General features: G+C 43.9%; 1 long non-coding RNA gene across 2 annotated transcripts in view; it reads right to left on the bottom strand.

Moving 5' to 3' along the window:
* LOC309524211 overlaps positions 1-20,287 on the bottom strand; it is a 40,015-nt gene extending 19,728 nt beyond the window's left edge. For both annotated transcript variants that reach the window (XR_014215853.1, XR_014215854.1), the window contains exon 1: positions 20,054-20,287. This is a non-coding gene — a long non-coding RNA (uncharacterized lncRNA). The remainder of the gene's footprint in view (positions 1-20,053) is intronic.
* Positions 20,288-23,612: the final 3,325 nt, after the last annotated feature.

Consider the following 23,612-nt stretch of genomic DNA (forward strand, 5'->3'; position numbering starts at 1 on the left):
TCCCCACTCAGACATGTGTGACTCACTGGGAGACCTTGGGCCACTTACTGCCTCTCAGTCTAACCTACCTAACAGACTTCTTGTGATGATAAAATGCAGAGAACCACAGGGTGGTCCCTGGGCCCCTTGAAGGAGAAGGTAGCAAGTATATGAAACAAACAAAAATGAACGTACACCTCACTTTTCAACAATGTCCCCGAAAGCAGCTTATGAAAGCAAACACTACAAGTGAATGCTTGTAAATGCTAGTAGCAAAGTGCCTGCTTGGGGCTCTTTTCTGAATGACCAGCGTCACTCTGCTTGCTCATTTTTCTTTCACTTGGCCTGAAGCTGCTTCTCCAAGAGGACAGAGAAAACATTCCAGTTTTGCTTTGGTTAAGAGCTCAGCTGCTCGCCCAGACATGTTAATTACTCATTTAGGTTACTGATGAGGAACATCCTCTGCTGGGCTTTTCTTCCTTTGGCATATTTTTTTGTTTTTAAATAAATATTGGTGTTTTGTCTCCCCTTACAGTCTTTCACAATTTCAGTATTGCTTTGCTCTCTGCTGCCATTTTTTTCTTTTTCAATTCCTGGCCAAGAATAGTTGATTTGTAAAGATGGTCCTTTTGAAATTCAGTTAACTGATTGGTGGAACAAAATTGCAATAAACATATCAATATGTCTTTTGGGACATTCTCCTGCTTTGAATTGTATTTTATTTTTTTGGAAGGGTGTGGTAAATAATGTTTTAAATGAGTAGTCCTCTTGCAGAGCTTATTTAGATCTAATCAAAGCTTTGAACTAGAGAGCTTCCCTAGTCTTTGACACTGAAGATACATATTTCAATACTGACTTGTGACTATAATCTGTTTTGAACTGTTTTTAATATTGCATTTTTTTAATTGCTGCAATCCACCTTGGGACCTTATGTTGAAATTAATCACCATCTTCCCACACAAATGATGGATATATTAATGTATATGCTTTCTATTGCTTAGCTTTCTTTGATAGCCTTTCCACATCTCATAGTGAAACCGTGAGGCTGGCGTGAAGTTTGGTTGCTTGACAGCATTTTGAATTAGCAGCATGGAATACACACAACCTTCTTGCCAGTTTGAACAACAGATTAAATTCTAAACATGCAAAAAGGAGAAAGGGGAGGGGTTGTTTTCCTGCCTGCTGGTGTTTGAAAGGCCTTGAAATCTATTGACTCAACACGTTCATAATTTTCCCCACTGCAGTTACCAGGGTGAAATGGCATTAGGTCCTTTCCTGAGAGGTGAACTGTTAAGTGATTTCCCTAGTCTAGTTACTTTCACTGCTTTCTCAGCTTTCCGGATCTTTTTCTCATGGTCTGCCCATCCCTGAGGCAGGCACCTCAGGTGGGAAGGAGGGGCAGAATCCAAGGGGCAGCAGCCCCATGGTCAACTCACCCACTGCCACCAGAGAAGTGTGGGGAAGCAGCAGTGGCTTCCAGGTTCCAGTGATGTCTTGTGAGAGCCTGCCCCATGAAATCTCATGAGGTCTCCCTGGAACCCAATGCTGCCACCACTTCTCTTTGCTCCACCACTGTGACTGCAGGTGCTGCCTCCTGCCACCAGAGAAGTAAGGAGAAGTAGCCGCCAATGGCGTAGCGTGGGGGGTGCAGGGGGGCCCGGCTGCACCAGCCGCAACATCTGGGGGGCCCCGCTCGCACTCGCAGCTCTCTGCCCCTACCTGGCTCACTCACTCTCTCTCACTGCAGTGCTGGCTGTGCGAATCCGATCCGAGCCGCCGGGTCGCTGCCCACTGTGGAGGGGGTGGGTGCCAGGCGTGCGGTGCGGAGAGAGAGCGAGGGACTATCTGGGGGAGGGGCAGTGCAGCGGCCGCCCAGCGCAGCGCTGAGCGCGGGAGAGAACCACACCAGACCAGACCAGGCAGCAGCAAGAAGAAGCTGGCAGCAGTGACAGGTTAGGGTTAGGGGGCGCAAATTACTTGCCTTGCCCCGGGTTAGGGGGCGCAAATTACTTGCCTTGCCCCGGGTCCTGACAACCCACGCTACGCCGCTGGTAGCCGCAGCTGTGGCTTCTGGGTTCTGGGTTCTGGCAAGATGTCACTGGAAGCTGCTGCTGCTTCTACTCTCTTCTCCAGCACCAGTACGGATGCCCTCCCTTCCCCTGGCAAAGTGAGGAGAAGCAGCTGTGCCTTCTGGTGAGACTCTAGCAGGATCTTGTCAGAAGCCACCAGTGCCCCTTCACCTTGCTTCTCCTGTGGTGGGAGACACCCCACCTCTGCCACCACCACCAGAGAACTGAGAAGTGGCTGCAGCAGCAGGTTCCAGGTTCTGGCAATATCTTGCAGACCTATGGTGAGATCTTGCCAGAACCCAGAAGCCACTACAGTTGTGCCATTAGCAAGGCTTTGGTAGTGGTGGTGGGGGGCATCATCTACTGTTTCATCTCAGGTGGTGAAACAGGACAGACCGCCCCTTCTTCTCCTGATGGGATTCAATCACATACCAGCAAATTCAGGTTGTGTAGTTACAGCTGATGTGAAGCTTTTGCGCAACAAACTCACTTCTCTAAAAGATGAGGCTTTTGCAGTAAGGAAGGTGATGAGGAAAAGAAATGGAAAGTGTGGAGAAACACTTCCTTTAAATCAAGGTCATCTAGCCTCAGGGCCACCCAGAGACATTTTGATGCCCGATGCAGCCCCCACTGTGCTGCTGCCATGCCCTCATTTCCCCTCCTGGTGGTGCAGCTCTACAAGGACTTTTCCTTGAGGAGGAGCCCTTGCAGAACCTTGCTACAATTGGAGGTGAGGACTCAAGACTACTTAGATAGCACCCTGAGGTGCCATCCAGTACCAGTGTGTAAGCAAGCCACTGCTGCGAGTAATGAGGAGGCAGTTGTAAGAAGTGTGTCTTGCCCTGCTCCCCCTTCCCTTCCTCCTCCTTGCTTTCACAGCCTGCTCTCCTGCCCTCTCCAAACATCTCAGCAATGACAAGAGTGAAGAGATGAAGCTACACTCTCTTCTTGTTTTGCATTCTCTCTCTTTGAAAGCTTGTGTTTTGGCTTCAGAAGTTATCCCCCAGATGTCTTTAAAAAGCCCATAAGCAGGAGATGAAGGCAACTGTCCTCTTCCTCTGCCATTCCCTGGCAATTAATACCCAAGTAACATGTTGTTTCTGAACCATTGTGACTAGTAGCTATTGATAGACCATGAATTGTTCTAATTCCCTTAAAAAAATCCTAAACTGGTTTCCATCAACAACTCTTGTGGCTGTTAATTCTATAGACCTCTCTGAATTTTGCAATGCAGTTCTTCTTCCAAGCACTGGATACAAAAACATGTACATAAAAATGAACATCTTCATAAAAACAGTCTCTGAATTGCATTATATTTCAGGGAAAATGCTTGCAAAAATGTGTAAGTTTGCATTAAAATCATGAATCTTCAATAGGATTCTTTTTTTCTCTTTTAAAGGCAGATGGGCTGCAGAAATGTATAGAACTGCAGTTAAAAATGGAAAAATGAGAAACTGAGACAACTGAAATTGAGAGATTTTGTTGATCCCAACTCCATCCCCCTGATCATTTTGGTTGCTTTTTAATGTGCTGTTGCCCTAGGAAGGTCCCCCCCCCCCGGGCTTAAGTTAGCATGACAGACAGGGTGTCAGTGTACATTTACCTGCAGTATTAGAATGAAAGGCTAACTTAGATTTTAACCTGAGAGTTAAATGGCTTGGTATTCCTGTTTCCTCTCCCGGACATCCATCAACTTGATGCATGCTCATAAAATAAAGAAAGGTTCCAGTCCAGTGTGACAGCAGTGAGCATGTGTGCAGGAGAAAGGAGAACTGGCTTGTGCCACAGTATCCCTTTAAACCCACCTGCTTGTCCACCAATGGCAACCCCAGCACTGACATTTCCAATCTCTTTTCTTTCATGCCACATTCATGAAAAAGAGACCTGCTGTATTTTGAGGAAGCTCTGGAATCCCGCGGGAGAAGGATCTCTCAAGCGGTGTGGCAAGCTGCCAAGTACAGCTTGTTCTGAAATGCACTCTCTCTGAGAAGTTGCATTGTCAACCGAGACACAATGTCCGTTTAATGGGAGGTAGTTCGGACTCTTGATTAGTTGAGTTGTTACTTAGCAGTATTTCCTCTGGGGCACAATCTCTCTCTTGCTACTGCTGGGCTCTGCTGCTTCTTTCCTCCCCACTTTGGCATTAGGTTATTGGACTGTGGGGCAGACCAGCCAAGAGGGTGGAGGACTCATGGAAAGACTTTGTGCCCTTCCATGCCTGGGTAGGTTTGAGCAGCTCTCCCTTGGCCCATTCCTTTATCATTCCACAGGTCCCTTTTGCCTTGTATTCTGCTCCTCTGGAATTGCAATGTATTTATTTGCAAAGGTTAAATTCCACCTATCTTTCAACTTCAGGACAATACATATACAGTGGTGCCTCACAGGACGAAATTAATCCGTTCTGCGAGTCTCTTCGTCTAGCGGTTTTTTCGTCTTGCGAAGCAACCCTATTAGCGGATTAGCGCTATTAGCGGTTTAGCGGCTATTAAAGGCTTAGCGGCTATTAAAGGCTTAGCGGATTAGCGGCTAAAAAGCTATTAGCGGCTTAGAAAAAGGGGGGGAGCGGAAAAAAATCGGAACACTCACAAGACGTTTTCGTCTTGCAAAGCAAGCCCATAGGGAAAATCGTCTTGCAAAGCAGCTCAAAAACGGAAAACCCTTTCGTCTAGTGGGTTTTCCGTCTTGCGAGGCATTCGTCTTGCGGGGCACCACTGTAGTCCTCCCCTTCCCCGGTTTCTTCTCACAACAACCTTTTTGAGACAGGTTAGGCTAAGAGATAGTGACTAGTCCCAAGTCTCCCAGTGAGCTGCATGGCTGGGTGAAGACTTGAACCTAGATCTCCCCCACCCTAATCTAGCACTATTACTGCTACAACATGCTGGTGTAGCTGAAATAATTTCTTAAACTAATTCTGGAATCAGACCATTGGACCATCTAGCTCAGCATTGTCTATACTGACTGGCAACAGCTCTCTGGAATTTCAGGCATGATTCTCTACCCTACCTTGAAATGCCTAGGATTGAACCCGGGACCTTCTGAATTCAAGGCAGATGCTCCACCACTGAGCCCTTTCCCAAACATTTAGCACTGCAACATTTGGTTGCAGGTCTCATTTCTAAACTATAATTTCTATGTAAGCAAAACATCATTTGTGGAGCGGCCATTTTCTGACATTATGTGGATGCTAACTGTCTCACACACAAGTTGATTGGCAATTCTTTACCATCAATATCAATAAATGATCCACTTCAGCTTTGTCAGGGCTAGCTATTAAAATTCTGATCTGGAGTCGAGTTTCACTTGCAACATTACTGACTTTACAACATAAAGTCAGGACATGTTCCACTATAGTATCTGAATGTGGCCCATTTTTTAGAGGAGAAGGTAGAACATAATGTACCAGAAGGTATTTTAAAGGATCTAGTTGGCATGGAAACTGAATTTTTTCCTTCACAACCTCTTCCTGAACTATCCAATGTAACATTAAGTTTTGATTTGAAACAGCCCTGTGAGTAATCCAGCTAGAGAGGTGGAAGTAAGAAAGTGGTTGTGGTGTGTGTGTGTGTGTGTGTGTGTGTGTGTGCACAAACAATTGCCTTTATTTTGCTAGCTTATAAACATGTTTTACCAGTCTTGACAGGATTATGGAGCCCATTAATCTATGAAAGAGTGACATGCATTTTGTTCTAGTTCATGCGTCAGTTCTTCATTAATTAAGTTCTGACTACGCAATATTTGTTCCTGATTAAAATATAAATAAAACAACAGAGATAGATAACTTTAAAAAAAATATGTGTGAATACTGAGCCTACACTAGCACCATAAATTTATCTGGTGACAGCAGCCTATCTATTCTATATTCCCCTACCTGTTTCCCTCCAGATGTTTCATATCTGCATCTGGCTGTTCATTGTGAGAGCAGGACACTGGACTATATGGTCCAATTTGGTCTGATCCAGCAGGCCTCTTTTTATGTCTTTATGTTGTCAACAACCCCAGTTAGACAGGGGCTAATGAGAGTTGTAGTCCAACATCTGGAGTTTATATTAGGGATGCTAAAAACAACAACACTTCACATGTTTAATACCTACTGGTCCCACCCCTCATTGCTACATGCAGTAAGCTACACCCACTGCACACCTGGATTGTGTGAAGTGACCATATGCACTCCTGAGCATTTGGGGTTCCTTTACACAAATGGGAAATTGGAGACCATCAGGAACCCTCCTCATACATGCACAGGAGTTCTCTCTGCACACACAGGTTCACATACATATGGCCCCTCCAAATGGCAGTGTCTATATAACATGAGCATGGAGGAAGCATGGGCAGCACATGCAAACACACTGCCCTTTCCCATGTTTGTAAATGTGGTGTGTAAGAACGAGAGCAAGAACGAGACTGAGAGACTTCCTATTGTAAATCTTAAATTATTATTCAAATCTACATTACAATTTACACATTATGGGGAGACAACCCCCAAAAATGTTGCTGCCTGAGAAGAAGGATAAGATGGTGGCCTTTCCCAATTCTATATCCAGAATCAGAAAGGAGTGGCAGGTGAATCTTATTTCAGCACTGCTGATTGAACAGCATTCTCCATTGTACCAGAAACAGTAGGGCAGTTTAGGAAGTTTAGAGCAGACCAGCCTAGGGAACTCTGACTAGATAGAGGACTGCTGCTGTGTCCCCTGCCCTCATTCTTGGCCTCTCAATACATCTTTTTTATTGTGCATTCATGATTATTTGTGCTCCTGGTGTTTTCAGGGCAGTCATACACAATCCCTCTTTCAGTAATATTTGCACTTGTTTTGGAGTGGTCACATTGCTTCATATCCATTCGGTGCATGTCCTCCAACTTCCTGCTGAAATCCCCTAATTTTTCATACCAAGCACGAGCTGTATTTCTACTGGGTGAATATAAGCCACGAGGGGGTCCTTGGAGTGACCCCCTACTGCATCTCTTAGCTTCCTCTCTGCCTCTTGTCCTTCTCTTTTACCCCTCTGCTGGCTGCCTGATGGCAGAGGAACTCAAAGAAGGGCCTCAAGAGTAGCAGGGCAGGTTCCTATTGCAGGGAGGGAGCTGGGGTGCATGTGGGTAAACCAATTTGCACATCCTTAGGCTACGTCTAGGTTGAGAATGAGCACTAAAGAGCCCAGCCAAAAGTTTCATGGAAGTATAGGTTGCAATTCTGTATGCACCTTACCTGGAAGTAAGCCCCTTGAGCATGGTGGAACCTGCTTCTGAGTAAATGTGTACAGGTCTGTATTGCACAACTCAGCTCAGCAGGAAGCTTCATGGCTAGATGAGCCCTTTGGTGTTAGTTTTATTATCCACCCAAACACTGACTAGCTTTGACTAAAGGGCACCATTTTATTCTCCTGCTATTTATGTGCATTGGGAAGATGCTTTTTGACAGGTTCTCTGTTGTGGTCCAAACTGTAAGAGATAAGCAGGTAAACTAGTTTTAGAAACAGCCATATAACTTCTGGCCATATTCTTCAACTGTTTGCTTTACAAAACTCAGTGAAAAGCTTCTCCCTTCCTCTCAAAATACTAAATGAAATTATTCAACAGCATTTCAGTATGAATTTCCCCCTCATAAACAAACCTTTTGTATGCAGTGTTGCCTAATATACATGTTTTTGCGAAGTATATTTCCCATAACATTTATATTTCCCCTAACATAATGCATTTTGTATATTATTTTCATTAATATATACATTTTATGCACAGTTTACCTTACTACGTGCATTTTTGTAAACATTAAATGACATTGCAAAATTTGGAGAAGTACACATTTCAAAAAATGACTGTGTTTCAGTTCACACCCTGCTCCAGAAAAGTGTGAGGTAGATTCAACTATTGTGTTAGAGTGTCTGCTTTGCATGGAGAAGTCTCCAGTCCCTGGTATCTCCAGTTAGGACCAGGAGTGTCTCCTCCCTGGAATCCTGGAAAACCACTGCTAGTCTATGTAAACAGTAATGAACTAGATCAGGGTTAAGGACCCACCTTATTTCTGTCATCTTAAGTTCTTTTAAGTTGTATTTATAGTGTGAAATATGTACTAATATTGTGTTTCAATAGCTGTAACACACACTAGAACCTTGGGTTGAGGGGTGGATAATAAATTGTAGTAGTAATAATAATAATAATAATATTGGTATGAGGGTATTGTTTATCTGGCTTGATTTGACAAAAACTGCTTGCGAACTTTGTTCCTGTTGATGTTGGTGTTAAAATCTTTTAAGTTCTGCTCCCTCCTGAGCACAAAGCTGCTCTGATTTCACAGCGGCATCACAGCAATGGGGGCAACAGCATTTAAGGGTGCTGTGACCATTTTCCCTGAAAAAAGTTCAGCTGGACAGCTAATTTGATGAGACTAGATCATTGAACGTACTTCCAAGCTAAGTGCTAGAAAGAAGCCAAATCATTTGAAATGTTACAAAATGATAACTTTCTCTGTCTCTCCCACCTCCCTCATTTCAAATTCTAGCAAAACATGTATAGATATGAATAGTCAAGTAATAGCTGAAAGATTAGTCAGGTCATTTTTCGTTTCCTGTCATTATCATTAGTAAGATTTAGTCATTCTCTCTTGTGTCACAGTGACATTTTAGTTTTCAAGGCTCTATAGAGACAACCGGCATGAAATCGTTCTGTCGAGTAGTTAAGAGCAACCTTTGCCAGCCGGGCTCCTGCCAGGTGTTTTGGATTAGAGATCCTTTCAATGCCATCCAGCAAGGCTGTACGATAGTGGGGCTGATGGGATATGTCGTCCAAAAGCATATGGAGGACACCAGTTTGGCAAAATCTGGTTTAGAGAGTTAAAAAACCAAGATGGGAATGAACAGTGATGGCACAGTCACTGTAACAGCATGTCTGCATGCGAACAAATTTGAGGAACAGGTCCACCCGGCATACTGTCTAGTGCACACTTATACCACACCATTGCACTATACATTGTATACAACACGTTGTTGTTTGTTGCTGCTGTTGTCAGCTTGTTCCATTCACTAGTCACTTTTATGCTACAGCAACTCAAAGTGACTAACAATATTTTAAGTAAACTTAACACATATAAACATCAAAACCAACATTTAAAAAATCTAAAAGACCATTAAAAAAGGAATAAAACATCTTACTATGCAAAAAGGGCAATAGATAGCTTAAAAACCAAAGCCCTTTCAAAAAAGGGGTTTTTTGTTGTGTGCCTAAATATATGTTATGATGACACCAGGTGAGTCTCCACAAACAAGGAGCCACCACTGAAAATACCTGTGCTTATGTGGAGGCAGCACATGAATAAGGGCTTCAGATTGCAGGCTCCAGGTCAGTTCATATGGGGAGAGGTGGTCCTTGAGGTATTGCAGTCCTGAGCCATTTAAGGGTTTGAAGGCCCAAAAACTAATTGGCAGCCAGTGCAATCAGGGCAGGATTGGTGCTATGTGCTTAGACAGTCTTGCCCCAGTAAGCAACCTGGCCACTGAATTCTGCACCAGCAGTTTCTAAACTGTTTTCAGTGGCAGCCCCACATATAACACATTGCTGTAATTGAACCTAGAGGTTACCAGAGCATAGACAACCTAGGAGCCACAGTAAGGAGAATTACGGTACACCACTGGAGCAATGATCTTGAGCCACATCTTTCCTGTAAAGAAAGAAGCTTTTCATTCATAATTTCCAAAAATTATATATCCAAAATATATAATTCTATATGGGATATATAAGATTCAGCAGTTTCAGGGGAGGGAACATGGGAGGCTGCCTTGCACTTAGTCAAACCATTGGTCCATCTAGCTCAGTATTGTCCACATTGTTTGACAGTGACTCTCTATGGGCTCAGAGTAGCAATATTTCCAACCGTACCTGGGGAAGTTGTGGGTTGAATTTGGGACCTTCCGCATGCAAATCAGAGCTCTACCACTCCACTTAGCTGCAGCCCTCCCCCAAAGCAGAATGGGAGAACTCATGTTTTACATGCAGAAAATGCTCCCAGGTTCACTCCCAGCATCTCCAACAAACAAGGGCTAGATAGATGTCCGTGATGTAGGGTAGAAGGTTTTCTGCAAAAACAAACCCACTTTGTAAGTTCCTTAGTTACAATGAATTGATGCCAACTGTAACTACAATGTTAGGCAAGCTTGGCAGTTCAATATTGTTTAGCTTTGCTTTTTAATGCAAGTAAAATAAACATCCTAAATTAAGCCGCAATGGGGGACCTGTGGCCCTCCAGGTGTTGCTGGACGTCAACCCCCACCACCCCAAACCATTGGATATTCTGGCACTGGCATTTGGCAATCCAAAAGCATCTGAAGGACCACAGGACCTGCTCTAGAGCATCAGAAAAAGTTCTTGCACAGACAGGAAATTTATTGATGCAAATCACCCTAATTTGCAGAGGACATTTGTCAATTTTGTTGCAGGTGATGGAAAGGAACCTTGTCCGGAGCTGGCCCTACCACTAGGCAGAGAGAGGCTGCTGCTGCCTCAGGTGGCAGATTTAGGAAGCTAGGTAGAAGCAGTGATATACTGGAGGTGAGTGAGCCACACAGCCTGCCCTGCAACTGTAAGAGAGCATGCTGCCCTTAAGTGCAGTAGAGGCTGCTAGCCCATCTCAAGTATTAAAACTAAGATAAGACCATTGTGGTTGGCATCTGTACCCACAAGAGAGAGGAAGCTAGCTTGTCTAGGCAGCAAAATGACTTAGATCAGCTCTGCTTATATATGTCTAAGAGAAATCTATGGACTTTCCCATTTGGCCTGTGAGGCTGTTTTGGGCAATCATACATGGTCACATGTGGGACAGGTAAGGGTAGGGCCTGCCCAACAGGTGCTTTGTAGGTGCTGCTGCTGATTTCAGGACTTCAAAGTGCAAAATCACCTGACATCATTTTTGTGATCTCAGGTAAGTGACAGGTGGGTGGTCCCACTCACCTGCCAAATTTGGCCTCCAAGACAGACCATAAGAAGAGCCTGCTGGATCAGGCCATGGCCCATCTAATCCAGTAACCTGTTCTCACAGTGGCCAACCAGGTTTCTCTGGGAAGTCTGGAAGCAAGAACAGTCTCCTGTTCTGTGGTTCCCTGCAACTGGTATTAAGAAGCACCGCTGCCTTCAACTGTGGAGGTTGATGAGCATAGCTGTAATCACTTGTAGCCAAGCACAGGAGCACTCCGCCTGCCTCTGGTTTCCAACAACTGGTATTCAGAAGTATTGCTGCTTCTGACCTTGGAAGCAGAACTTAGTCGTCATGGCCAGTAGCCATCAATAGCCTTCTCCTTCATTAATTTGTCAACCCTCTTTTAAAGTCATTCAAGTTGGTGGCCATCGCTGCCTCCCATGGGAGCAAGTTCCATAGTTACTGTGTGAATAAGTGCTTTCTTTTATTTGTCTTGAATCCTCCAACAATGAGCTTCATCGGGTGTCCATGAGTTCTAGCGTTACGGGCTATGCATAGCTTTATAATGTCCTATCATGTCATCTTTTACTTGCCTTTTCTCTAAAGCAAAAGCTACAACCTTTCCTCCTAGAGGAGTCACTTTATCCCCTTGATCATTTTGGTTGCCTTTTTCTGAACTTTTCCCAACTTCACAATATCCTTTTTGTGGCGAGGAGGCCAGAACTGGACAAAATATTCCAAGCATGATCACACCATAGATTTGTACAATGGCATTATGATCCTGATAAGGACCTGGCCTTTGGAGCCATAATGGCTCACCAACCCTGATTTAAGGGAAACCCACAACCCTTAACCTAATTTAATGGGCATGGTGAGGAGGGGGGGAATGGATGAAAGGGGGGCGTACCCTGCAAGTATCCCAGAAAAACTCTTTTCTTCCTGTGAGAGCATGGCAGCCATTTGGGGTGCCATGGTCTTGCGTGATCTCGTGCCAAGATCTTGTCCTGAGAAAAGCATTTTTTCATTGCCATGATCTCATGTGGAGCCCCCAAATGCATGATGTCCTTATTTTCATTGGATAAATGTTGGAGGGTATGGAGTTATCCGACCTCTGAACTGCCAGAAGGCAATTCTATATAAGAAAGTTTTTTTAATGTTTAATGTTTTATTCTGTTTTTATATATGTTGGAAGCTGTGAAGAGTGGCTGGAGCAACCCAGTGTTGGGTATTTATACTCCACGTGTGGAATATAAATACTAAAATTATCATTATGGAATGGGACACCCCTATTTTCATCAGAGAAATGTTGGAGGGTATGGGGTCATGTGAGAGAGCACTGACAGGAAGACTCGCATCCCAGTTTTGGGACTCATTATGTTGGAGGGTCAGGGGGGCAGAGAAATGAAGGTGACAGAGAGAGGAAGAGAGAGAGGGAGGGAGGGAGGGAGAAAGGAGCCACCCATATACTTGTTTCCAGCCGTACCTACATGTGCCCCCTCCCCAACAAATTGCTCCTTGCCAGTCCTGGGAACTTTGTATCTAACTCCATGAAGATCCACTGCCAGTCAGTATTAAGACTAGGACAGAGGTTCTCAATCTTTTTGAGTTCACGGCTCCCTTGACCAACTACATTCTTTCTGCACCCCTGTGGGGATCAGGAGCCCAGTGATGTCACCCCTTGCCTACAGAGCTGGCAGCATCTCACCCTTTTTTGAAACCCTCCCTTGAGTGTTCCCCTCGTCTCCTCTCCTCACGGGAGTCCTCTGGTTAGCTGCAGCTCCCACCCCTGAGAAGCACCCCCTGGCCAGCCCCAGAGGCATCATTCACCTGCGGAGCTTGTAGCCAGGGCTGCTGCAACAAACAGCTGTGCAAGCCTTGGGGAGGCAGAGACACGAGAGGGCATCCTCTGAGGAAGGGAAGAAAAGAGGGACAGAAGCCAATGTTGCCCAAGGCATTCCTGACCATCATTCAAGGCACCCCAGGGTGCCATGGCACACTGATTGAAAACCACTGGACTAGGATAATTCAGCTTTTCTCAACCTTAGGTCCTCAGGTACTATTGGACTACAACACCCATTATGTCTGACCGCTTGCCCGGCTAGCTAGGGCTGATAGGAGTTGTAGTCCAACAACATCTGGGGACCCAAGGTTGAGAAAACCTGGCTAGATGGACCAGTGATGTGACTCAGTATCAGATAGCATTTATATGTTAATTCTTCCTGCGTGTTTTCGAAGTTTAATGGCAATAACAAAGGAACAAAAACACAGTGTATTTGTTGTGATTAACTTTTATATGCCAGAATATATTGCAGTATTATCAGTGGAGAATGAACAGGCACCTTTGCTTCTCTGTTCAGACTATTAATCCACATGGTGCTTTGTAATGGAAAACCATTACATTATTCCAAGTCTGGTTTTAAAACTCAGCTCTTACCGTCAATCATGAACAAAATAACAGCTGAAAAGCAAACACAATTGAAGGGTAATAGCTCTAACACCCTGATAATCTAGATTCCTGTCAGGTTAATGAGCGCTTGAGTGTGGGACGGCATTGTTTTCTCCTAGCTGTGACTAGTCCACATTATGACTTCACCTCTTAAACTTCCTAACGAGGATGGTTTTCAATAAAGAGAGAGTTTTTCCAAGCCATTTTCAGCTTAGCCAAATCATAGGTGAGGAATGTTGCTGGTTCCGTGTTATTACAGCCACAACTGTGTGGAGTTGGCTGGATTAATGTCAGATACATTTCATTCTTTGAAAGCCTAGAGGGCTGTGGGGGATCAGGATTAGACACTTTAAAATATCCGGACATTTTAGGGAAGCAAGTTGATACAATACATTACTCTTTCCAATAGCTGGGAAATTAGTATAGTACATGTCAAAAGTGTGTGGCACGGAACATTTGTTGTTGTTTAGTCGTTTAGCCGTTTAGTCATGTCCGACTCTTCGTGACCCCATGGACCAGAGCATGCCAGGCACTTCTGTCTTCCACTGCCTCCCGCAGTTTGGTCAAACTCATGCTGGTAGCTTCGAGAACACTATCCAACCTTCTCGTCCTCTGTCGTCCCCTTCTCCTTGTGCCCTTCATCTTTCCCAACATCAGGGTCTTTTCCAGGGAGTCTTCTCTTCTCATGAGGTGGCCAAAGTATTGGAGCCTCAGCTTCACGATCTGTCCTTCCAGTGAGCACTCAGGGCTGATTTCCTTAAGAGTGGATAGGTTTGATCTTCTTGCAGTCCATGGGACTCTCAAGAGTCTCCTCCAGCACCATAATTCAAAAGCATCAATTCTTCAGCGATCAGCCTTCTTTATGGTCCAGCTCTCACTTCCATACATCACTACTGGGAAAATCAAAGCTTTTACTATGCGGACCTTTGTTGGTAAGGTGATGTCTCTACTTTTTAAGATGCTATCTAGGTTTGTCATTGCACGGAACATAAAGGCCCTTAAACCAGTTTCCCGAATTAGGTACCCACCTTATTTTGTGAACTGGACAGCATCTCAAGGGCCACAGGTTCCCCAACCCTGTTTAGGACTTTAAAGGCCTGAGCTAGAATTCTAGAATCATGAGCTAGAATTATGACAGCTCCTGTGTGTGCTTATGTTGCTGCTGCTGCTGTTTTAGAGAAATTGTCGTATCATGTTCAGTTATGAATTTCCCAATTGGGAAATTCTGTTCTTAGTTGCAAAGTGAATTTTAAATTTTGGATAGATTATTATTGTTTAATGCTTTTGTGGATGTGTTATTTACCTTTTTGAGTATAATTTTATAGAAAAGTAAGATAAACATGTTAAAAGTGACCAACAAAATATATATGGATCACAAATATACTGGAGAACTGGAAAGCTTGCTCAAGCCTCTGTGAGATTTTAGTAAAGGTATTACAATACCATGGCTTTTAGGATTTATTTCATATTGACCAACACAACTACTTTCTATTGTTGTATGCAAAATTCAGTTGTCATAATGTTTTGGAAAGTAAGCTGAACTGAATTGAGTTTCTTCACCATTGCTAGTAGTTACCTCAGACTTTGATTGCTGCTATGCCATATTGAAGGTGAAGATGACACAACCTTGATGGCAGAAAGTGAGGAGGAATTAAAGAACCTTTTAATGAGGGTGAAAGAGGAGAGCGCAAAATATGGTCTGAAGCTCAACATCAAAAAAACGAAGATCATGGCCACTGGTCCCATCACCTCCTGGCAAATAGAAGGGGAAGAAATGGAGGCAGTGAGAGATTTTACTTTCTTGGGCTCCATGATCACTGCAGATGGTGACAGCAGCCACGAAATTAAAAGATGCTTGCTCCTTGGGAGAAAGGCGATGGCAAACCTAGACAGCATCTTAAAAAACAGAGACATCACCTTACCAACAAAGGTCCATATAGTTAAAGCCATGGTTTTCCCAGTAGTGATGTATGGAAGTGAGAGCTGGACCATAAAGAAGGCTGATCGCTGAAGAATTGATGCTTTTGAATTATGGTGCTGGAGGAAACTCTTGAGAGTCTCATGGCTGCAAGAAGATCAAACCTATCCATTCTTAAGGAAATCAGCCCTGAGTGCTCACTGGAAGGACAGGTCGTGAAGTTGAGGCTCCAATAGTTTGGCCACCTCATGAGAAGAGAAGACTCCCTGGGAAAGACCCTGATGTTGGGAAAGATGGAGGGCACAAGGAGAAGGGGATGACAGAGGACGAGATGGTTGGACAGGGTTCTCAAAGCTACAAACATGAGTCTGACCAAACTGTGGGAGGCAGTGGAAGACAGGAGTGCCTGGCGTGCTCTGGTCCATGGGGTCACGAAGAGTCGGACACGACTAAATGACTAAATAACAACATGCCATATTGATAATGTGTTCCACTTTAATAATAGGAGGCAGGTATTCACAGTGCCTGCTGGAGGATAATTAACTACAAACCCCAAAATTTGGGATTCCCTCCAAACTCCATACATCAAAAATCCAACAGTGTCCAAATCACACGCATGGCAAAGTTTGGCAATAATTTTGCAGTGTTTCAGTGAAAACTCTGCATTTTACAGCACCCCGCAAACTGAGTATTGCTACTCAGACCTAGGGTCATAGCTATCACTTCTGCTGGCATGTGCTATGCAAAAGTTGGAGCAGCCAACAGGGTAAAGATGTCAGCAGGAGGATGGGACAAACACTGCTTTTCAGGGATGGTGATCCTAGGGATGGTGGAAACCTGTGCTGCTAAGTTTTACAGGCCCCAAAATGGAAAGAAAATGAGTTAGGCATTCTAGTTACCAAAGTGTTTAGAAGAACTGATATTAGATCCCAAGGGCTAGTCCTATATACTAGTGGTCCCCAATTAGCTAAATACTGTGGGCCTGTTTTTCAAAAGCCAAGCCATGGACTCCCTACCTTTGGGGGGGGGGAATCACATCTCTATGGTAGTTTTGTTATGTAAATGGTACCACCAGCCCTCTGGTTGGGTTACACAGACCCTCAAGGGTCTGTGGACCACCCATTGGAACCACTGCTCTAAACCATATTTCCATGAGTGGCTATAATTAGGCAAAATCATAAGGCATTTCAACAGAGGGAACTGACATCTTGCTAAAGAAATAACTATACCTAGACATGTAAATTTATTAGGTACATTTGTTTTTAAAATCTGTATCAGAGACCGTATTTTCCACTCCATTAGATGCACCTGACCATAATACGCACCTAGCATTTAGAGGGGGGTTGCAAGGGAAAAAAATTCTTTAAAGGGAGCGCTGAGTAGAGCCTGTATGCATCCCAGGCTCTGCTCAGCACTCCCTTTCACAAGCTGCATGGAGCGTGTGTGTCGCGCTTGCAGGCTTTTCCCTGAGGAGGGAGAAGCCCCCAAGAGCACACATGCTAGACACAGCTCTTTAAAGGGAGCGCAGCTCTTGGGGGCTTTTCCAGGAGGTGGGGGAAGGGACTGAGGGGCTGTTTTATCTACTCTTTGAAAGTCTGTTATTACTTTTAAATGAATATTTTATACCATTTTATGTGAACTGCTTATACAAAAAACATTAAGTAATAGATAGATCTTGCTAAATCAATTAAAGAAGCCAACGGGTGTCAACTAATCCCCCAATTTTAAAAGAAAGGCCAGGGATTGTGGCATAAACAAGAATCCTATTTTGCAAGTTTATGCCAAACCCAGAAAAAAAATTATGCTTGGGCACTAGGGTTATCATGTACGCCTCAAAACTTTGCCCATACTGTATGCTTGTGAAACATGGACCACTTATAAACACCATCTCCAACCCTGAAAAGATTCTATCAACAGTGTCTCCGAAAATTTTTACACATCACTTGGGAAGATAGGCAAACTAACACCAGTGTACTGGAAGAAGCAAAGATCACCAGTGTTGAAGCAATGATTCTTCAACATCAACTTTGCTGGACTGGTCATGTTGTGTGGATGCCTGATTATCGTCTTCCAAAGCAATTACTCTATTCCGAACTTAAAAATGGAAAGCATAATGCTGGTGGTCAACAAAAGAGGTTTAAAGACTGTATCAAGGCTAATCTTAAAAAAAGAAGTATAAACACCAGCAATTAGGAAACACTTGCATGTGAGCGCTTCAATTGCAGAACAGCCTTTACTGTCATGGTGTCATGGGCTTTGAAGATACTCAAACTCAGGATGCAAGGGAGAAACGTGCTAAGAGGAAGGCATGCTTGGCAAATCCACACCATGATCAACTCCCGCCCAGAAACCTATGTCCCCACTGTGGAAGGATGTGTGGATCCAGAATTGTCCTCCACAGTCACTTACAGATTCATTGTTAAAACCGTGCTTATGGAAGACAATCTTACTCGGCTACAAGTGATCACCAAAGAAGAAGAAGACGACAATGGTGCTTGCTCTCTACCTAATCCTGCAAGAACTTAGTGGTAAAGTACCTGCTTTGCTTGCAGAAGGCCCCTTGTTCAATCACTGGCATCTCCAGGTGGGACTGGAAAGATCACCTGAATGAGGGCTCATCCACATTTCCACTTGTCCTGCTGCTTTCCCCCCAGGAAAACCTGCAGTTTACCACTGATTTGGAGCAAACATCAATTGGACTTTCTATGGACTGACATTTGCTCTGATTCAGCAGAAAGCAGCTAGTTTTCCCGGAAAAGTGGTAGGGACGTAAGTAAACAAAACAGCTTCAACCTGTGCCCAGAATGCACGGGTCAAGAAGGAAACCTCCTGGACCCGAGCTTTCTAGGCACGGGACAAGTGAAATGTGGATGAGCCCTGAAACACTGGAGAGTCTCTGCCAATCAGATCAGGCCAGACTGAGACTGATGGACCACAATGGTTTGGATCTGTATAAGGCAGCTTTCTAGCTTCCTCCCTACCATGAAACTTTATTTATGCACAGGAAGATGGGAACACAGTGAGGGCTATGGACAGGAACATATCGAGGCTCTCTTTTTTTCTTCCATCCTTGCTGTGCATCAGAACACCATCTGTTATCTCCCTGGAAGACCCACTGTGCTAGAACAAGAGGGAGTAGGAAAATGGGGGCAGCCCAAACACTTTTGGCTCCTCAAAAATACCTTAAGAGGCTTTTGCAAGATGCAACAGGGATTTACTGACTTGCACTGATGCAAATCTGTTTATGCTTGTTCAACATTTCTGGTTGCTTTCTGTGAATGAAGCTACTTAAATTGCCTCCCACTACATTTAGCTTCTGCTCAAGACAGGAAGGCAAATATATTACTTTTCAACATGGATGGCAGAAGTCCAAGAGTAGCTAGCAGAGGAAGGAAGCAATCTTATCAGTCCTTCTGGTCCATTGATAAAACCACAGAAGGAAATCATTCAGCTTTCAATGAGGAAAGGGAAGTCTTAAATGAAAATTAGGAATTGCCTGGGGAGCTTTCAAGTCAACAGGAATTACACATGCAAAGCTGAAAGCTTTCAGCTCTATGTGGTGTGAAATCAGAGCAGAATTATCTATCTGCCGTGTTCTGTACAGTACTATAAAGATAGTGAAGATTTTATTTCTTCCTTTTTTACTCAGTCACATGATTTAATCTCCCAAACTGGGTGTCTGCATAAACAAAATAACTTAAGATGATTAACAGTGCAATCCTACACATGCCTGATCAGATGCAAGCCTTGTTGAGTTCAACGAAGCTTACTCTCCCATGTAACTACAGCAGCAATTAACTCTCTAAACACATCCTTTGTATTGTTACAGGCCACCCCAATCTCTGCCAAGCGGTAGCAAGAGAGTCCAGGGGTCTTGGCACTTAACCAGGGTTTATGTTTCCTTGGGGAAAATGGAACACAATGGATGCTAGCAACTTTATGAAATATGGTTTATTCACACATATTTACACCTGCGTGTTATGGAGAGTTCACAGCATTTACATCTCAAGAAGGTCCTTCGAAGCAATGAAACACAAAATTAAGCACACACACTCCGTCTAGTTCAACCAACTTCCTGTTCCTCCTTCCCAGCAGCACTTTCAGAAAACAACTCCTGTCCTCCCAGTTCCAGCATCCTGCCCCCCGGTCACCCTGGCAACCTGTTTCTCAAGCCCACTGCAAAAGGCCCCTTTTTCCTACCCCAAAAACTACTAGGCAGAGAGTCAGATGTTTTGCCAATAGTTTGCCATTATCAAACAAGCCAGGTCCTTCCCAGCCTTTTGTTTCTTCAAGACCCACCCACAGCAAGCTGTTTCATGAGGAAGCTAGCAAGCATTATTTCTTGCCCTTGCTAAATTAATGAATTTATGACCTTGCTCAAATTCTAAACCTTCATTGAAAGTAGAGCTTATAAGGGAGTCTATAGGGTTGCCACCTGTCCCTAGAAAAACATGACTGTCCTTTTCTTTTGGAGAAAAGAGTCCCCTGTCTTGTTCGAACTTCAAATGGAGCATCTTTTTTCACATATTCAAGCTCTTCCTCATCTTCCTCCTCCAAACTGTGCCGGCAGAGGGTGAGTCCAGTGGAGGAGGGGAGCCAAGAGTGAGAGCAACAGTTATTGGGGGACACAGGCAGAGGGTGGAGTGGGGCCAGGATGAGGAGTTTGATAGAGAGTATTTTTTCATGGGCAGAGGGTGGGTTTCAGGGACTGAGAGAGGTGGTTTGCAGTGCCAGGTACCTGCTACAGTGGAGTCTTGGGTTTTGAATGGGCACCTCCAGGTATGGATGGCAGAGATTTCTGTAGAGATGTCGCCAGTCAGTAGACAGTCAGTTAGTCTGCCAGTCAGTACTGACCTAGATGGACAAACAGTCTGATTCAGTATGAGGCAGCTTCCTATGTTCCTGCTTTGCCCTACCCAGACGAAAAAGAGCATTAAAGTGCAGGTATACTACGGTTTTCACACTTCCTCTGAATTTTCCGGTACAGTTAAAAATAAATAAATCACATTCATAGGAACCTAAGAACAGCCCTGTAGCCAGTGGCCCAACACAGTTCAGTGTCCTGTTCTCACAGTGGCCAACCAGATGCCTATGGGAAGCTTGCAAGCAGGACTGGGTCCCAGAGCACTCTACCCTCCTGAAATTTCTGGAATCTGGTATTCAGACGCCTCTTACTGTGAAAGTGTGTAGCTATCAATGAATTGCGTACAAAATGCACATTGTAGGATAAAATGTATACAGAAATGTGATTTTGTTTTGAAAAAATACATTTTAGAACAATGCAGTCTGCAACATCTGGAGAGCACTGTGCCTGATACATATTAAAAGTGAACTGTTAATTTAAACTAGTAAACTGTGGACCATCCATGCACACGAGGAAGGTATCAGCAGGCTTGGATCAATCCCATGGCCTGCAGAAGTACCAAAAACAAAACAAAAACAAAACCTTTTGAAAGCAAAATCTAAGTTGGTAGGGAACCCAAAAACAGCCAATTAGGACTGAGCATGCTCAGTGGCCGTGGAATGCACTAACTGAGTATTGGGGGAGGGAATAGAAAACTGGAGTGGGGGGAATGGAATGGATTGTTCTGGGAAAGAGCATGCGTGGGTGGAATCCAGAACAGGAGCCCTGCACACTGCAACATTTTGTTGCAAATCTCGCTAGCTTTTTTTACTATTGTTATCCTGCAGGTCTGGGAGTGACTGGAGAAATCAGCTTCTTAATTAAGCTTTCTTGTCTTCAGAATAGCAGGGTACCATAGGCTCCTCTTAGGTTCATTCAGCACCACACCTGAGGACAGCAGGTTAGTTTACGGGGGCACAGAGGCAGACCAAGTGGTGCGCACACAGGTCTGCCACCCCACTATGCCTAATGTTGGGCTGGCCCCAACTTACACATATCGCCATAGTGTCAAGAGTGCTGCCATTTGATTAATTAATCCACATTAAATAAATGATTAGACATGGTAATTCTAAACTCTGTTTGTAATTGTGAGCATGGAAGAAGGAAGGGGGGGCTGTTTTCTTGCTGTTCTCTCCCCTTGATTATTACCAAAATGATACCGGATCCTATGTATCTCTAAAGATTCGGCCAATAAAATCATTTTCTGGAACTGTTTGCGCTCTGAATAACAGTGGGATCTTCCAGCATGCTCAAAACTAGCTAAGATCTCTGACTAATTCAGTCAAAGCACTAAATTGCATCTGGATACATCTGCGCCCAAGTACAGTCACTTCCTGCCTGCTGTCATTCCCATTGTAATAAAGAAGTGAAGTGATTATCACAAGGATTCTGTATAATAGATACCACAGCTTCAAATTGGCCCATCATTTTGATATTGCAATGTGTGCAAAAATAATTTCAAAAAAGCCCCAATTTTGCATGAAAATGCTATGGCTTTGTGACTCCTAACAGACAACTAGGAAGACAGGATTATGGAGGTAATTGTGCACTTTCATGATTATTTGAGAGACAGAGCCAGTTTCCTCTACTAAGGACAAAATGAGTGTAATGCAGGAACTCAAATTCTTAGGAGGCACTGAGAGAAACTATAAATGATAATAGGAGGCCTAAAGACTGAGAGTTCTCAGTACAGGGGTCGCCAGCTTTTTGGAGGAGTGGGAACATTTGAAATTTTGAGAAAGTGCTGGGGCACCCTTCACAAAAAGACTGCCGTGGGCCATTTGGGACCATGGGGAGTGTGGCGTAATGGCTGTCACATCTAAATGAGGATAAAGGGCACTGCTGTGCTCCCCACAGAGAGAAGCTCTTTGCATCCCTCCCTATTATTATTATTATTATTATTTATATACCGCCCTATAACCGGAGGTCTCAGGGTGGTTCACAGACAGAAAGAAGGGTGAACATCCAAATCAGGCATCCAATGACATGTAGGCATGTTTAGGGAGGGTGGGGGGTTTCAATGCAAAAGAGGTTGAGCCATTGCAAATGGGAACTGAGCAGGAAGATCAAACAGTCTTTTGCATATTGAGGGATTTACTGAGACTTCCATAGATGATGCTCACAGGTACGCTGGTGCTCATGAGCATCACACTGAAAGCCACTGTCCTAGTACAAGATACTTCCTGCTTTTCTGCTGTAAGCTACACACAGAATTGCAAACGACTTTCCATACTTTGGGGAGCAGGGTGTTTTTTGTGGGTGACACAGGCACATGGGTGGAGAAGGAAAAAATCCCAGTCAAATTTTTGAAAGATGGGTTCTTTCATTCGCACTCCCACCCACCATTCCTCACCCGGGGTGTGGGTGTGCTGGTCAGTGTTGGAAGATGAAGAGGTAACAGGGTTTAATGAGCAGTGGGTTTTATGTGGCAGAGGGAAGTCCAAAATCAGAGGCGAAAGTAGAGTTTGGAGAGGAGGGCATACAAATGCAAAATTTTAAAACGAATATCAAATGGACATAATAACATTATTTACTAAAAGTGTTCGTGCTGCAGTATTACCAAAATGACTATTCCTACCCCTATTCAAAAATGAACACCCAAAACGGCATAGCTATCATCATGCCATATGAACCCAGTTAAGAACAAATGCTTGGGTAAATAGGAGTATCTGCACACAAATACACACACATATCTATTTCTTTGGTCTTTATCATTCTGTTTCTGTATCAACTTGTATTATTTGTTTGTTTGTTTAAATCTGGGCAATAAGTGTTGTCTAAATGCATATGTATTATCACATAAAAATAAATAAATAAGTATTTTGTCACAAAATATCTATTAAAATGTGTGTTTTATCTCAAAAGTCCAGTATTCTAAATGTATCTTATCATAAAACAAACATCATAAAGGCATTTTGCTGAATCAAACCAATGACCCATCTATTTCACATCCTGTTGTCAACAGTGGCCAACCAAATGCCTGTGGGAAGCCAGCAATCAGAACATGAGCACAAGAGCGATCTCCTCTGCCCTGTGGTTTCCAGCAACTGGCATTCAGAAGAAGCAGTGCTGCATCCAGCTGTGAAGGCAGAGCATAGCCATCATGGCTAGTAGCCATTTGCTCCATGAATTTGTCTAATCCTCTTTAAAGCCATCTAAGTTGGTGACCATCTCTTCCTCCTGTGGAGAATAATCTCATGGTTTAACTTTGCACCGTGTGGACAAGACCTTTCTTTAGTCTGTCTTGCAAGTTCTAGTCTCAGGAGAGTGCACATCTGTGCACTTTCTCCATGCCATGTATAATTTTATAGACTTCTATTGTGCCATCTCTCACTTACCTTTTCTCTTCCCGGAGGTATCTGGTTAGCCATGTAACATACAGGATCTGGTAGTG

Source organism: Podarcis vaucheri (genome assembly GCF_965113315.1).
Source record: "Podarcis vaucheri genome assembly, chromosome: Z".
NCBI lineage: Eukaryota > Metazoa > Chordata > Lepidosauria > Squamata > Lacertidae > Podarcis > Podarcis vaucheri.